Raw genomic sequence first — 14,651 nt, forward strand, 5'->3', positions numbered from 1 at the left:
TTATTTAAACATATCTTAACATAACAAATTTATTTTGTAGGGAAACAAAGGATAAAAGATAAACTTAATGGAATTAACCTTAAAATATTAGGATTTATTAAGCTATAAACATTTAACATGCTTACATGCAGGAAAAACAATTTTGGCTTCTTATTGTGTATAGTGTGCTTTTTGAACTACATGTTTTGTTAAAGTAATGTTTAAAAGCTTAATTTCACTAAGTTTATTTTTAATGGTTTTGGTTTTAATGGTACATATACTAAACGAATGTAAACAAAACAACGTTAACATCCATATTAATATAAATTTTAATATAATTCCAAAACTTATGCGATTCCATATTTCTTGTCTTTCAGGTTTGATGTTCTTAAAAAAAAACCGTAAGCTATTAAAAAATTATATATTTACAGCCTGTACTTACGTCAAATTGGTAACAAAAGGTCGACAAATCTTCTTTAAAGTAATGTGCCAGTATCCTCAGTGACTGCAGCACGATTTCGTCCTGATCTTCGTCAAAAATGGTAAACTTCTTATACTTAGGTTTTTGGGTCAACTTTGGAAAATGCCAAAATATAGCTTTTTTAGTAAAAAGCACAGGCCATTCTTTTTTAATACTCCCAATTGTAGGCGGATCAGTATTTGTTAGGAAATCTCTTTGTTTGTTTCTTCTAACAAATTGTTAAACTTGGTGTGGTCCAATACTATAAATAATTACTTTCGAATTACTAGCATCATTTTTGTATTAGTGGTTCCACGTTAATGCAGAGTACCCAGCATTTCTATTAATGAGTTTCTTTTTGTGAAATTTTTTGCAGGAACGTTTGGTCTAATAAAATAACCTATTCTCTTGGTACCTCTATTCATATACCAATTTCGATCTTGCATTTGGTCTACTAAGATGCAAGCTGCCTAACATTCGAATTTACAGGTACCTGTGATGTTATAATAATGTAAGCAAGGAATTTTAACCGTATTTCAATCAGTTTTACGGGCTTCTGTAATTTTCGTGACGTTCTGTAAGAGTGTCGGGTTTTTTAACCATATGGATTAATTTTTATGCAAAATGACTATATCGACAGTAAAAAAGCTGTGATTTTCCTAAATCTAGTATCATTTAGGTTAATTTAATAAATATAGTAAATTCACATTTTGACATGGTAAATTTGCTTTAATTATAACAGTTAATACTGCTGTAAGATTGACGGACACATTTAGAGTGTAGATCAATGATCATTGATTTAATTTTGAATTCATCGCCAATATTTAATCGGTTGATAGCACCGTAATTGACATTTGACTTTTATGACTTATTTGGCAGTTTTGGTTTTGAGGTTATGTTGTGGCAACTTGGCAAGTCAGAGACCGGACATCTTATAACTAAGTTCGGTTTTGTAGAGTAGACGTGAAAACAGACAGGAATTGAATTATATTAAAAAAAGTTGTAATAACTACTCACTATATTACAATATTTGCCTACCATAATGCTTTACGTCCTATCACTGTCTTAAACTATTAAGCCGCCACTATTATCGCCCTAATCTTAAGAAATCTTTACCGAAGTTGTCCGCCTAAAAAACAAGAATTTTCCTGTTGATATTTACATATTACGAGAAGCAAAAGTTCTAGAAAATGCTGAAAACCATTAATTTTTGAATCGAGGTATTTTTAAAAAGAAATGTCAATATAAATACCGAAAGATTTTCACCGCATTAAAGGGTTTTTAGGCAAATCATAAACCAAGACCAAGTTAGCGATTCCTTTCTTGTGTCAGGTGGAAGCTGCTAATACAGTGCAAATTTTGAATATTGCTTTATTAGATTTTCTATTAAAGTGATGACACTAAGTCTACAAAAATATTTCTTCAAAATAAAATATCGCGTATAACAAAGAGCAACCCCCAAACTGCATATAAGCCAAGCCTTTATTTAATTTTGTCCCTATTTATAATTTTTATCATATGTACATATGGTCCCAACAAAACTTAATAGCAACACGTTTTACCTTCTGTATAAACATTTAGAAAAAAGTTTACTTTATTTAAAACCTCAAATTAAATCAGGAAAAAATACACCACTAACAAATTAATAAGAAATTCAAGAACTTTCACCCCATATACAGGGTGTCCCAAAAACCGACGATAAGTCGAAATCGGAAAAAATATTTTAAAAAATCTTTAGTACTTTTAAAATTATAGGCATTCATAAAAAACAAAAAAGCCAAAATAAATAAAACACGATATCAACACTAATACAGAAAGATGCATAGTAACCGGAGGATAGCAAAGTACTGCAGTAGCAAAGGTCTTAATAATGACCTAAGTCGTCACCACCTGTCTTACTTACCCCATAGGGGTCTTTCTGAATAGGGAATATCCGTACAGGTAGATAGGGCAGGGTAAAAGAATAGTCTGGTGCCATGTTCACCCATCATTTAAAGAAGGTATTTAAATTTACGTACTTTACGTGGAACAATAACAATAATTAATAAAAAGTGATAAATTAAAATTATGAAAAAGTGTACACTAATCTAAATTAAAACGTTGTATCATGAATGGAGGCAGATCATTTTAACCTTAGTTGCGACTTAAGTAACGTTTTAATTCATTTATTTTAACTGTACAGGGTCTTTCCCCATATATTGACCCCCCCCTACAGGGGTAATGCGAAAAGTTAAAAAAAAATTTAATACAAAACTTTTGGGGTTTTACTTTAAATTTTTGAATCCGATGTCAAAAATTTTTTTTTCGTTTAGAAACGTCAAATTTTGACAGATGATCAGTTTTTTCTTATGGAACACCCTGTATATGACTTCAAAGTTAAAAAGAGCTGAATTTTCTGATTTCAAATATATATAGTTTAACTATGTTTTATTAAACCGTTTCGGAAATATCGGGCTCCAAACTTTAAAAAAATAATAGATTGAAGATCTTGGTAGGCACTGCATTGTTATTGTTTGACATTTATTAAAAAACAAATCATTCAGATGACATTGTCATTTCTTGTTTGTTGACCCATAAATGTAAAAAAGTGCCGTACAGTGATAAAGAAAAATGTGACATCGTCCGTATATTTTATAATAATAATAATAACGCAAATGCCGCCAGAGAGGAATATCGTCGAACCTTTCCTTTACGTGCCATTCCGGCAAAAAATACGTTTAAAAATATAGAACGAGCATTTTGCATCAAGAAAACTCTACGAAGAAAACATCGGACAGTTCTTGTCGATCCAGAAGAAGAATTACATATTTTGCTATATTTCGAAGGTAGGTAAGTTTTTACTAATTTTTGGATACATTTAGATCTACGCTATCATGTTCGCGCCTTTGTCTCCCTCAAATTGCCCATCAAAAATGTTGAATTTCTTTTTAGAACACCCAAATCATTCCATAGAAGATGCCAGAATTTACTTGATCGATCGGCCAAAAAAATTTATTCAACTTTAAAAAAGTATAAATATTTTGCTTATCGAATATTACCTGTTCAAACTTTAAGTGTAGAGCAAAGAAATAAACGGGTGGAATTTTGTCAAGAGATGTTAGTGCTAAAAGCAGAAGATAATAACTTAAAAAAAAATAAATTGCGGACCGACGAGTGCACCTTTACAACCGTGGGCATTTACAATCGAAAAAAATGTTCGCTTTTGGTCAAGAACAAACCCCCGAATAACAAGGGAAATTAAGTTTCAAGGGCGGCAATCTCTACATGTATGGTGTGGAATTTTAAATGACCAGGTCATAGGACCTATTTTTTATAACGGCAACTTGACGGGAGAGAGATACCTAGAGATGCTTACTTATCAAATTGAAGCTAAACTTGAAGATCTACCCATAAGGCAATACGAGCAAATAGTTCAGGCATCAAGATGGTGCCCCACCGCATAATGTGTTACCTGTTTTGAGATTTTTAAATGAAAGATATAACCTGTGGATTGGACGAACTGGGCCAATTCGTTGGCCACCAAACAGTCCAGACCTGACACCTCTTGATTCATTTCTGTGGGGTTACCTGCAAAATAAAGTTTACGAACAGAGAACTGAAAATGTCGAGGAGCTCCGCAGAAAAATTATTACCGCGATAAATGATCAAAATCAAAATCATAGACAATTTATAAGGAATACAATACACAAAATTGAGCAGGATTATATAAACTGTATTCATAATGGTGGTGGTCATATAGAGCAGTTATAGTTATAATTATGTCTAAATTAAAGTTTAACAATTGTTAAAATAATGTTTCCTTGTCAACAAAAAGATGCTAAATATCACCTTAGTAATAATAAATCTTCTGTTTTTATTGTTTCTACTCAATTCATTTATCTTAAAAAAAAACGCCAAACAATAACAATGCAGCGCTTACCAAGATCTTCAATATAATATTTTTTTAAAGTTTGGAGCCCGATATTTCCGAAACGGTTTAATAAAACATAGTTAAACTATATATATTTGAAATCAGAAAATTCGGCTCTTTTTAACTATGAAGTCATATACAGGGTGTTCCATAAGAAAAAACCGATCATCTGTCAAAATTTGACGTTTCTAAACGAAAAAAATAATGTTGACATCGGATTCAAAAATTTAAAGTAAAACCCCAAAAGTTTTGTATTAAAAATTTTTTTGTAACTTTTCGCATTACCCCTGTAGCGGGAGGGGTTAATATATGGGGAAAGACCCTGTACAATTAATAACTTAGCTTAGAGTAGTGGCTTACATTTGACTATGTACTACTACTAAATATACCCCTATTGAGTCAATATCCTAGCAAGTATCTTACCATTTTGAAATCTAGATTGGATTTACCAACTTTTGAAATCATTTGCCAACCAGTGATGTCATTTTCTTTCCAGCACAGCTAGTTAAATTTGGGAAACGATGGACAAAAGACACAATTTTTAACACAAGTTGAGCAAAAATTTGATAATATCCGAAAAATGTGAACAGTTGTGTTTGAATTTAGTTTTGAAATTTAAAGGGTTATTCAGGGTTACATTAAGAAAAAATTGTAAAGAAATTCGAAAATTTGTAACCACAGCACCAAAAAGATCAACAGCAGGGGCTGTAATTTTTTTTCAGTTTTCTATGAATGCCCATAATTTTAAAAGTACTCAAGATAGATTTTTTTAAATATTTTTTTGAACCCCTGAGCACCTGCTCTATTGCCCGTTTTTGGCTTATTTTTTGGATACCCTGTATACATACGGATATCGAAACGCAGACAAGATTGGCAAGATTTGGACGGCAGAAATTGAAGCAATCTACAATGCAATAACATATTGCCTGAAAAAAAAGATATCAAAAAATGCCTTGTACTTTTAAATTCAGAAATTGCAATAAAAGAAATCGAATCAAATAAAATAAGGACAGATCTCGACCATATCTAATATTTAATCAAACAAATAATATTAGATGTAAAGAATAATTCGAAATAAATAAAGGCTGGATTCCAGGTTTTATCAATATTACAGTGAATGAAATCGCTGACAATTTAGCCAACATAGGAAGAAATTTATGTGTGCTTTTTTAATTAACTAGAACTATTGTACTAGGACATTAGACATAAAGAGCCAGCATTACAGAATTCTGAAAAAAACTATGGTTCTCTACATTAGAATATCAGGGCAGAGCACAAATTAGTACTTTCATCAGAATGGGCACGGAATATTTCTTAACTCTGAACAGATTTGGTTTAAAAAAATATCCGAATTGATCATGTGGAAAGATCAGCGACCTTAAACATATATTATTCGATTGTACGAACTACAAGCTTGATTTTTTACCAAGATTATCATTATCATCTTTTTTTTATAATTACAAACTCGTCTTCATAATACAACAAGAAAAACTATGAAATTATTCATTAAGTTTTTGGCAGAAACTGTATTAAATAATAGCAGTCATAGTTACAGCAAAAATTAGAAATTATTTAGCCTAAGAGAAAAATGCAAGTTGATCTTTCAATACATTCCTCGTAATTCATATATCCTATTTATATCGTCTATCCAAAGTCTTATTGTTTAATAAAAGAAGCATCAAAAATGTTTAATTACAAATTTAAAAATTTACAATTTCCGATTTGTGAGACTATATATATATATACAGGGTGTCTACTATAAAAACCGCCAAAGTTTAAGAGGTGATTATACAAGTCATTTGCAACAAAAAAGTCATATAAGATTTTTTCGAAAAGTTGTTAGTCCTTCTGGTACCTATTTAACATTTTTTGATTTTATCAAATTTCTTTGTTTTTTTTCATATAAACAAGAATATCTCCGTTATTCTTACCACCACATAAAATTTAGATATACCATCTGAAATAGAATTAAATTTGCTATAAGAAGGGTATATTTAAGTTTTTGAGAAATTTTTTATACCGTGTGTTATCAGAAGTTAAATGTAACATTTAGGAAATGTGCAAAATTAGTGGTATCTTCTTCGTTGTTGTTTTTCTAAAATTGGGTAAATAAGGACATGTTTTTTTTCAGCAAAAACTACTGCATTTAATATGCTTTCCAATGATATAGTTAATTTTGTGATAGCTATTTGCTTCCACAGCAATATCATGGCCAAAAGAAAGAAAACCACAAAAATTAAAAATTTTCAAATTTTATATTTCTTGATCTTTTGAGCACCAATGCGGTGAGTACTTGAAGATCTATCTTCCCTAACACAACAACTCCACAAATTTCCATTAGAGAAGCCGTAAACAAATAACATATCGCGATATTCATTCTTTAAGAAAAAAGGCAGGTTTTCCTTCTTTTGTAAGTGGCAATGAATCCGCAAAAAAAGAAAATTCACAAGTATTACTTAATTTTAAAACAAAAGCATAGATATTTACAATTTGACAAGAACTGTCATTAAGTTTTCACTTCGACTTAAAGTAGTTAAATAAGTAATTTGATTTAAACGTGCTTAAAAAAATAATGCCTAGTTTCACAAACATTGACAACTTATTTATTTACGGTGTCGCAAATGGAAACTCGCGGAAGGCAGCAGGGGAGTATGTGCTTCGTTTTCCTAATAGACGGCAACCCCATAGAAGTACATTTGCAGAAGTGTTCAGACGCTGCTGTGGCGAAACTGGTTCCTTTCGAGGTTTGCAGATTAGAGAAGGTGGTCAAAATGGTCAACGCTGGAGACAAGAAACTGCGATTATGAGAGCTGTTACAGAAGATAGATCTAGAAGTACTCGCCGCATTGGTGATGCATTAAGGATTCACCATTCCACTGTACATAGAGTTCTTAAAAAAATAATTTGCATCCGTTTCATTTGAAAAAAGTCCAGGATTTATTGCCAGTGGATGGTGAGGTGAGGCTTCAATTCTGTAGGTGGTACTTAAATAAGTTGCAAGAGTGGGGAACACATCAAATATTTTGGACAGATGAAGCAACATTTACAAGAGCCGGAATAATAAATTTAAGAAATAACCATATATGGCATACAGAAGAATGCGACTATTGCTTCACATTTCAACGTATGGATTAATGAGAGGTCGCCTTTTCGAGCCTGTAATACTTCCTGATCGGCTCAATTCCAATGAGTTTTCAAATTTATTAAATAATGACCTTGTTGACTTTCTGGAAGAAAACCCCTTAGCCGCTAGACAGGAACTGGAACAGGAACGGTCCGGTAAGATGGCTGCCCAGAAACCCTGACTTTACGCCCCTTGACTTTTATGTCTGGGGCACATTAAAATCTAATGTATATTAACATTAATACTCGAGACGAACTAATTAATCGAATTAGTGTATGTTGCAATGAAATGAGACAAAAACGCGTTAAACTTGAACGGGTTGTTGATATAGTGTCAGAAGAAGATGCAACAAATGTATTGAACAAGAGAGAAGACATTTTAACAATTGTTATAATTTTAGGTTTGTTTAATGAAATTTTGATTTTTTAATTTTGGTCAATCAAGAAATATAAAATTTGAAAGTTTTCAATTTTTGTGGTTTTCTTTCTTTTGCCCATGATATGGCTGTGAAAACAAATAGCTATCACAAAAGTAAGTATATCATTGGAAAGCATATTAAATGTAGAAGTTTTTGCTGAAAAAAAAACATGTCCCTATTTACCGAATTTAAAAAAAAAAAAACGACAACGAAGAAGGACCACTAATTTTGCACATTTCCCAAATGTTACATTTAAGTTCTGATAACACCCGGTATAAAAAATGACTCAAAAACTTAAATATACGCATCTTATAGCAAATTTAATTCTCTTTCAGATGGTATATCTAAATTTTATGCGGTGGTAAGAATAACGGATATATTCTTATTTATATGAAAAAAAAACAAAGAAATTTGATAAAATAAAAAATGTTAAATACCAGAAGAACTAACAACTTTTCAAAAAACTGTTATACGACGTTTTTGTTGCAAGTGACTTGTTTAATCACCTCTTAAAGTTTGGCGGTTTTTATAGTAGACACCTTGTATATACATCGTCGAGTATGTATGTACATACTCGAGAAATCCTGAATCATTACAAGAAGCTGCGGAGATTTCCTGGTTCCAAAACCCATAAGAAAGCAGGCGGTCAGTCAGTCAGTGGATTAAATCTTAAAAAATATCTAATCCTTCGTATCCACTGTATTGCAATATTTGCTTAGCATAATGCCTTACGTCCGACCACTGTGTTCAAGTACAACTATCAAGCCGCCATTATTACTGCCGTAATCTTAAGGAACCGTTATCTTTACCGAACTTTTCCGGCTAGAAAATAAGATTTCTCCCTGTCGATATTCATATATTATGAGAGAGCAAAGGTTCTAGAAAATGCTAAAAACCAATAATTATCGAATTGAGGCATTTTTTAAATGATATTACAGTGTAAGGACCTAGAGGTTTTCATCGCATTAAAGCGTTTTTATATAGACAAAACACAACCCAAAAGCAACTTAGCTAAATTTCTTTCTTGTGTGAAATGGAAATTGCTAAAAAAGTGCATAATTTGAATATACGGGGTAGTTTTCAAAGTTTTAAAGAGTCATTTATTTTAACACCTTATAGAACTCGTCAAAAGATGATAACATACCAGAGAACACCTATATAAAAGTTGCATAATAAGAGAGGTATGTACTTCCATTATTAAAAAATATTTAAAAAAATCTTTATTAAGTTCTTGCGGAGTATTTACTACTCCATCATGATACATAAATTCTTTTAAATAGCCCGAAATCGCAAGGCATTCAATGTTGGAAGTAAGGAGGCCAAGAAATTGGTCCATTGCTCCGTATCCATCTATACGGAAATCCATTATTTACATGTTCATGAACTTATCGTCTAAAATGTAATGGAGCCCTATCATGTAGGAACAACATATTTAGAGAAACATCTTCTACTAATTATGTTAGATTGTGTTGAAGAAAATAACTTTCACCGATTAGTCGAGCTGGAAAAAAGTAGGGCCCAATAAGCAAGCCACACCAACACAAACATTTAATAAGACTCTAGTGTCGTTTTCCTATTGCCCAAACATAATTGTTATGGAAATTTTTCACCCCATGTATTGTAAATGTGGCCTGGTCTGTACACAAAATTAATTTCATGAAATCTTTATTTCTGCTGAGCTGTTCTAAAAGCCACTTGTAAAATACAACCCATTTAGGATGATCTCCAGGTTGTAACGCTTGCACCCATTGATAATGATAACGGTTGTTGAGAATTCTTCCTCTTCGACTATTTCTAAAATGTCGTCCTCAATTTAGAACATTTCAGGTTGAGCAGCTCTTTTCCAGCCTAACCTCCTCCTTGGCCTCGAAGTTTAATAACTAAATTTACATATGTGGGCCAGATGATTCCTTACAAGAAATCTTTTCGCATACAACCTGCATGTTGCGGCAGTATTTTGTTGGCCCTTTCGATAGGTAGTATTATGTTTATTTGTTTGGTTACACAAAATACACACTCTCCTTATAAAATATACGTGAGTATTAAAGATTAATTTTATAACATTAAGTGCGTCTTTTAATAAAAAAGACTGATACGACTGATCGAACTCAAGATTTATACTGAAGTAAGCAAAAAACCTATATAAAAATTTACACGAGAATATAAAAAAAATTGTTTATTCACATTCTTATTTTTAAAATTTTTAATGTTTTACTATATTTTTATTATTTATGTATTTTTATTATGCAACTTTTATACAGGGTGTTTCTTAACCTATACGCATAAACTTGGGAAATTATTGCTAATGATAAATAATGACTAATAGTGAAAAAAAAATTAAGTAAAATATTTTTATTTTCTGAGATAATTCTTTTTTTTTCATAAAAATGTAATAACTTTATCAGGTGGAATTTTGTTTTTAAATTAAGAAGTAAACAAGTCCGGATGATGTTTATTATGTTTAGTAGTATACCTACTTTGCTATCAGTTATGGTCGTATTTCGTTTTTTATTAAAATTATACCGCATAATTTTTCAAATGAGGAACTAATGGACATGTTACTGGCATACGGGGAATCAAGACAAAACAGTGTGGCTGCAGCTAATCTTTATGCACAAAGGTTTCCTCATAGGTATCATCCGTCGCGTGAAGCTTTTTTGCGTGTGGTTCAGCGGGGTAGAGAAACTGGAAATTTGCGGCCGAGGCCAGGGCAACATGGTGGATCCATTAGACCTAGGCGCATTTTAAATCTGGAGAATTTGATTTTAGATATCATCGAAGAGCATCCTGACATAAGCACTAGAACAATTGCAACGCAATTTGGATTATCACCAGTCACAGTTTGGCGAATTTTAAGGCATGAATTACTGTATCCATTTCACGTCCAAAGGGTTACTTCTTACAAAGCTTTACTTCCAAGGGATCATGCGCCTCAAGTAAACTTTTGCGAGTGGTTGTTACATCAGCAGCAGTTAAACCCAAACTTTACCAGGAACATTTTAGCTACGGATGAAGCAATTTTCACACGCAATGGTATTCACAATTTTCGCAACACGCATTTTTGGGCAGTTGAAAATCCGCATGCCATTCGGCGAACAAACTTTCAACAACGATTTTCAGTAAATGTGTGGGCTGGAATTGTAAACGGAATACTTATTGGCCCATTCATTTTGGATAATCGTCTAACTGGTGCTCTTTATTTACAATTCTTGCCACAAAATTTGCCGGTACTCCTTGAAGAAGTCCCTCTTCACATTAGGCAGAATTTGTGGTTTCTTCACGATGGTGCTCCACCACATTTTACGCGACCAGTGCGACGGCATTTGGATCGAATGTGCCCCGAACGATGGATAGGCCGAGGTGGTCCAATTGGATGGCCTCCTCGATCACCCGACCTTAATCCGCTTGACTTTTATTTTTGGGGCCACCTAAAATCTCTGGTGTATGTAACCGAAGTTGACAATGAACAAGAATTAAGAAATCGGATATTTGCTGCCGCCGAGGAAATTCGACTACAACCTGGATTAGCTGCTGTCTGCAACTCTTGGATTAGGCGTGCTCAATAATGTATTGAAAGTCATGGAAATAACTTCGAACAGTTACACTATAATAGTTAAATAAACATTTATTTTGGAGAATTTACGTTTTTTTTAAATTTTAATTAATAAGTCGTTTATCTCCGTAACTAAAACTATTTTACTAATTTTTTTTCACTATTAGTAATTATTTGCCGTTAGCAATAATTTCCCAAGTTTATGCGTATAGGTTAAGAAACACCCTGTATACAGTGTGTCCCAGGATGAGCGAATTTATACGTAAAAATGACAACAAATTTTGGGGTTGAAATTTGACAGTTTGGCATTCAGGCCTGCTTGATTAAAAAATAAAATTTAGCATATTATTATTTTTTTAAATCAAGCATGCCTTGATACGAGCATTTTTTAAATTTTATGAGTAGTTTAAGTAGTATTTCTAGGCGAGATATGAAAAAAGTTTATAAGAAAAAGTTGTTGAGAATGCAAAATTATGCCCAAATACCGAATTTCTTAACCAGATTTTTACGTTTATAAATTATTTAATTATTTTTAATCCTTTTTTTGAAAGTTTAAACAAAAACCAAATAAATATTAATAGTTAAAATAGTGAAAATTATTGCCCTTGGACTAATTCTGTTTATGATCGGTACGAATTTTTTGCTCGTGGAATGGCGCTTATTATATTGGGTTCTTTTTTGCTGCATTTACGAGTTTTTGTCGAACTTTTTAAAATATAAACATTCTCAATTAAATGAGGCAGCTGAATGAGCACTATAAAACATTGTCACTGTCAAAGTTATGTACAAAAAACGTACTTATGTCATTATCTTATTGTAAAGTTATCGGCGGTGCTGAACATAAGCAAATCTGAATTACAAAGAATTTATCATGCCAACAATATTAAAGCATTCAAACCAGCATACTTAAGAAGAGGGGGATGAAGCGCGCCGTTTATTATTTTCACACAAATGGTGTAATTTCATCTCGAAATAGTCGATTTTGGTCCAATGAAACGCCAAACTTTTATTTAGCAAATTGTTTATTCCCAGCCATTACCCAATAACAGGGAATTACTAAAATAAAGAAATAGAGACGCTTGTAATTTAATTTCCATTGAAGAAATTAGAAATTCTTTTAAAATGTTTAGGAAAGATATTGAAAAATGTTTCAATAATGGAGGTAGCTACATTGAATAAATTTAAAATAAGTAAATAAAATAAATTTTCTTGTTCAATTAGACGTACTATGTACATTTTATTACAAACACATTTTTGAGGATGGTTTGTTATTCTTAGATCAGTGATTTAACTATTAGATAAATAAATTAGTTAATTAAATATAAATACAAAAATTAATTGGTACACAAAATGTAAAAATCAAAGTAGGCATATGGTTATGAAATTTGGTATTCAAGCATAATTTTGCATTCTAAACAACTTTTTCTTAAAAACTTTTTTTATATCTTGCCTAAAAATACTACTTTACCTACTCATAAAATATAAAAAAATGCTCGTATCAAGACATGCTTGATTTTCAAAAAATAAAAATATGCAAAATTTTATTTTTAATCAAGCAGGGCTGGATGCCAAACAGTCAAATTTCAAATACAAAATTTTTTGTCATTTTTACGAATAAATTCCCTCATCCTGGGACACACCGTAGGTCATTTTTGCTATATATTTTGACGAGTCCTATAAGCACTTAAAATAAATGACTCAAGTTTGGAAACACTCATTATTTGTTTTATATTAGTGACCGTACTGCTTAAAATAGTTTTTATCACAATTTTACTCTTCAATATTAAACACTAAACCTAATAAAATATTGCTTCAATATAAAATCTCGGTCCAGGACAGTAAAAGCGTATATAACAAAGAGCGGCCTGGAGCCGCCTAAACTGCATATCAGCCAAGCTTTTTAAAATTTATGTTCCTATTTATAGTTTTTATTATATGTACATATGGACCCAACAGAACTTATTATAAACAGATTTACCTTCTGTATAAACACTTGGGGAAAAAGTTTATTTTGGTTAAAACCTGTATTTTTTCCTCATTTACTTGAAACTGGGCATAATGCCAATAAGGCGCGTTGTAAACGTTATATAACGCGAATAAAGTATAGATAAAAGTCTAGGATAAAGAACGTTGACGTTTTCTACGTTATTCTGTTAAATCGGACTTTTGCTTATTTTTATAAAGAAAACCTCCGTTTATTGACGTCAAGAGTTATTTTTATTTTGTAATCGGTGCATTTATATGAGTAATTACGTGCAATAAGATGCTGCTTACAGTTTAAAAAATGATAGGGACTAATCGCTTTTAAAAAGACGTCATCACTATATTCGAATTTCGCGCTTCCACAAGAACCTAATATATAATGGGGAAAATAAAGTTTTACACCCGGAAAAATTCGGCAGATTCACGTTTGCAAATTGGTATATAATATGGCCGCTTAACAGTTTAAACCATTGGTAGGATATATCGCAATGGCTAGACAAAAATAGTGATGCAGGTCGATGAACATTTTTTTTTAAATTAATTTATTATGAACAGAGGTAGATTTAGAGGGATAAGAAAAATAATATTATAACGAAACTCGGGAACACACTTTTATTGTCAACGTCAAAAACACTAACCTAACTCGCCTTGACTGTCGTTTAATTATTTCCAAGGTAAAAACTGACTAAACAATTAAAACTGAATGAATTGTCACGAAGTGCGTCCTGTTTAAAACCCGATGGAACAGTTTCGAAATATTTAGAATTATCTTCATTGTTTTTGCCGAAAGAGACCAATAATTTTAGGAGAATACTGACAGTCAAAGCAAGCAAGCATACAAATTCTAGAAAATTAGAACTACAGGGATTTATAATGATATAACCTAAATTGGGGCCAAAATGGGGCTCTTAAACAAGATAAACTACTTAAAAACTAAACACTATAGATAAAAATAATAAGCCAAACGTAAGTAGAACCCTAAAGAAACCCTACGAATCGACTTTAACTACAGAGTACTAATAAATTAGTACAAAAACTAGGAGAATAATTAACGTATTTACATTTTCATAATAATATTATATTATGTTCTTCATCTCAGATAATTGATGCCTTCTGATGATTCTCTGTTGTCAAGTACTTCACATTTTTAAAAGAGAAAATTTTCAGCTATCAATTAACACATATAATAATGTTAATTTAACTTATTTGTGTTAGATTTTGGAT

General features: G+C 31.7%; 1 long non-coding RNA gene across 1 annotated transcript; it reads right to left on the bottom strand.

Annotated features, from left to right (window-relative positions):
* Positions 1-386: 386 nt before the first annotated feature.
* Positions 387-13,571, bottom strand: LOC126734928 (uncharacterized). Its single transcript, XR_007660210.1, has 2 exons — positions 13,423-13,571; positions 387-701 (listed from the first exon to the last, which is right to left on the bottom strand). It is a non-coding gene; the product is annotated as an uncharacterized LOC126734928 (long non-coding RNA).
* Between the last annotated feature and the right edge of the window lie 1,080 nt (positions 13,572-14,651).

Source organism: Anthonomus grandis, chromosome 1 (assembly GCF_022605725.1).
Source record: "Anthonomus grandis grandis chromosome 1, icAntGran1.3, whole genome shotgun sequence".
In the NCBI taxonomy this organism is placed as follows: domain Eukaryota; kingdom Metazoa; phylum Arthropoda; class Insecta; order Coleoptera; family Curculionidae; genus Anthonomus; species Anthonomus grandis.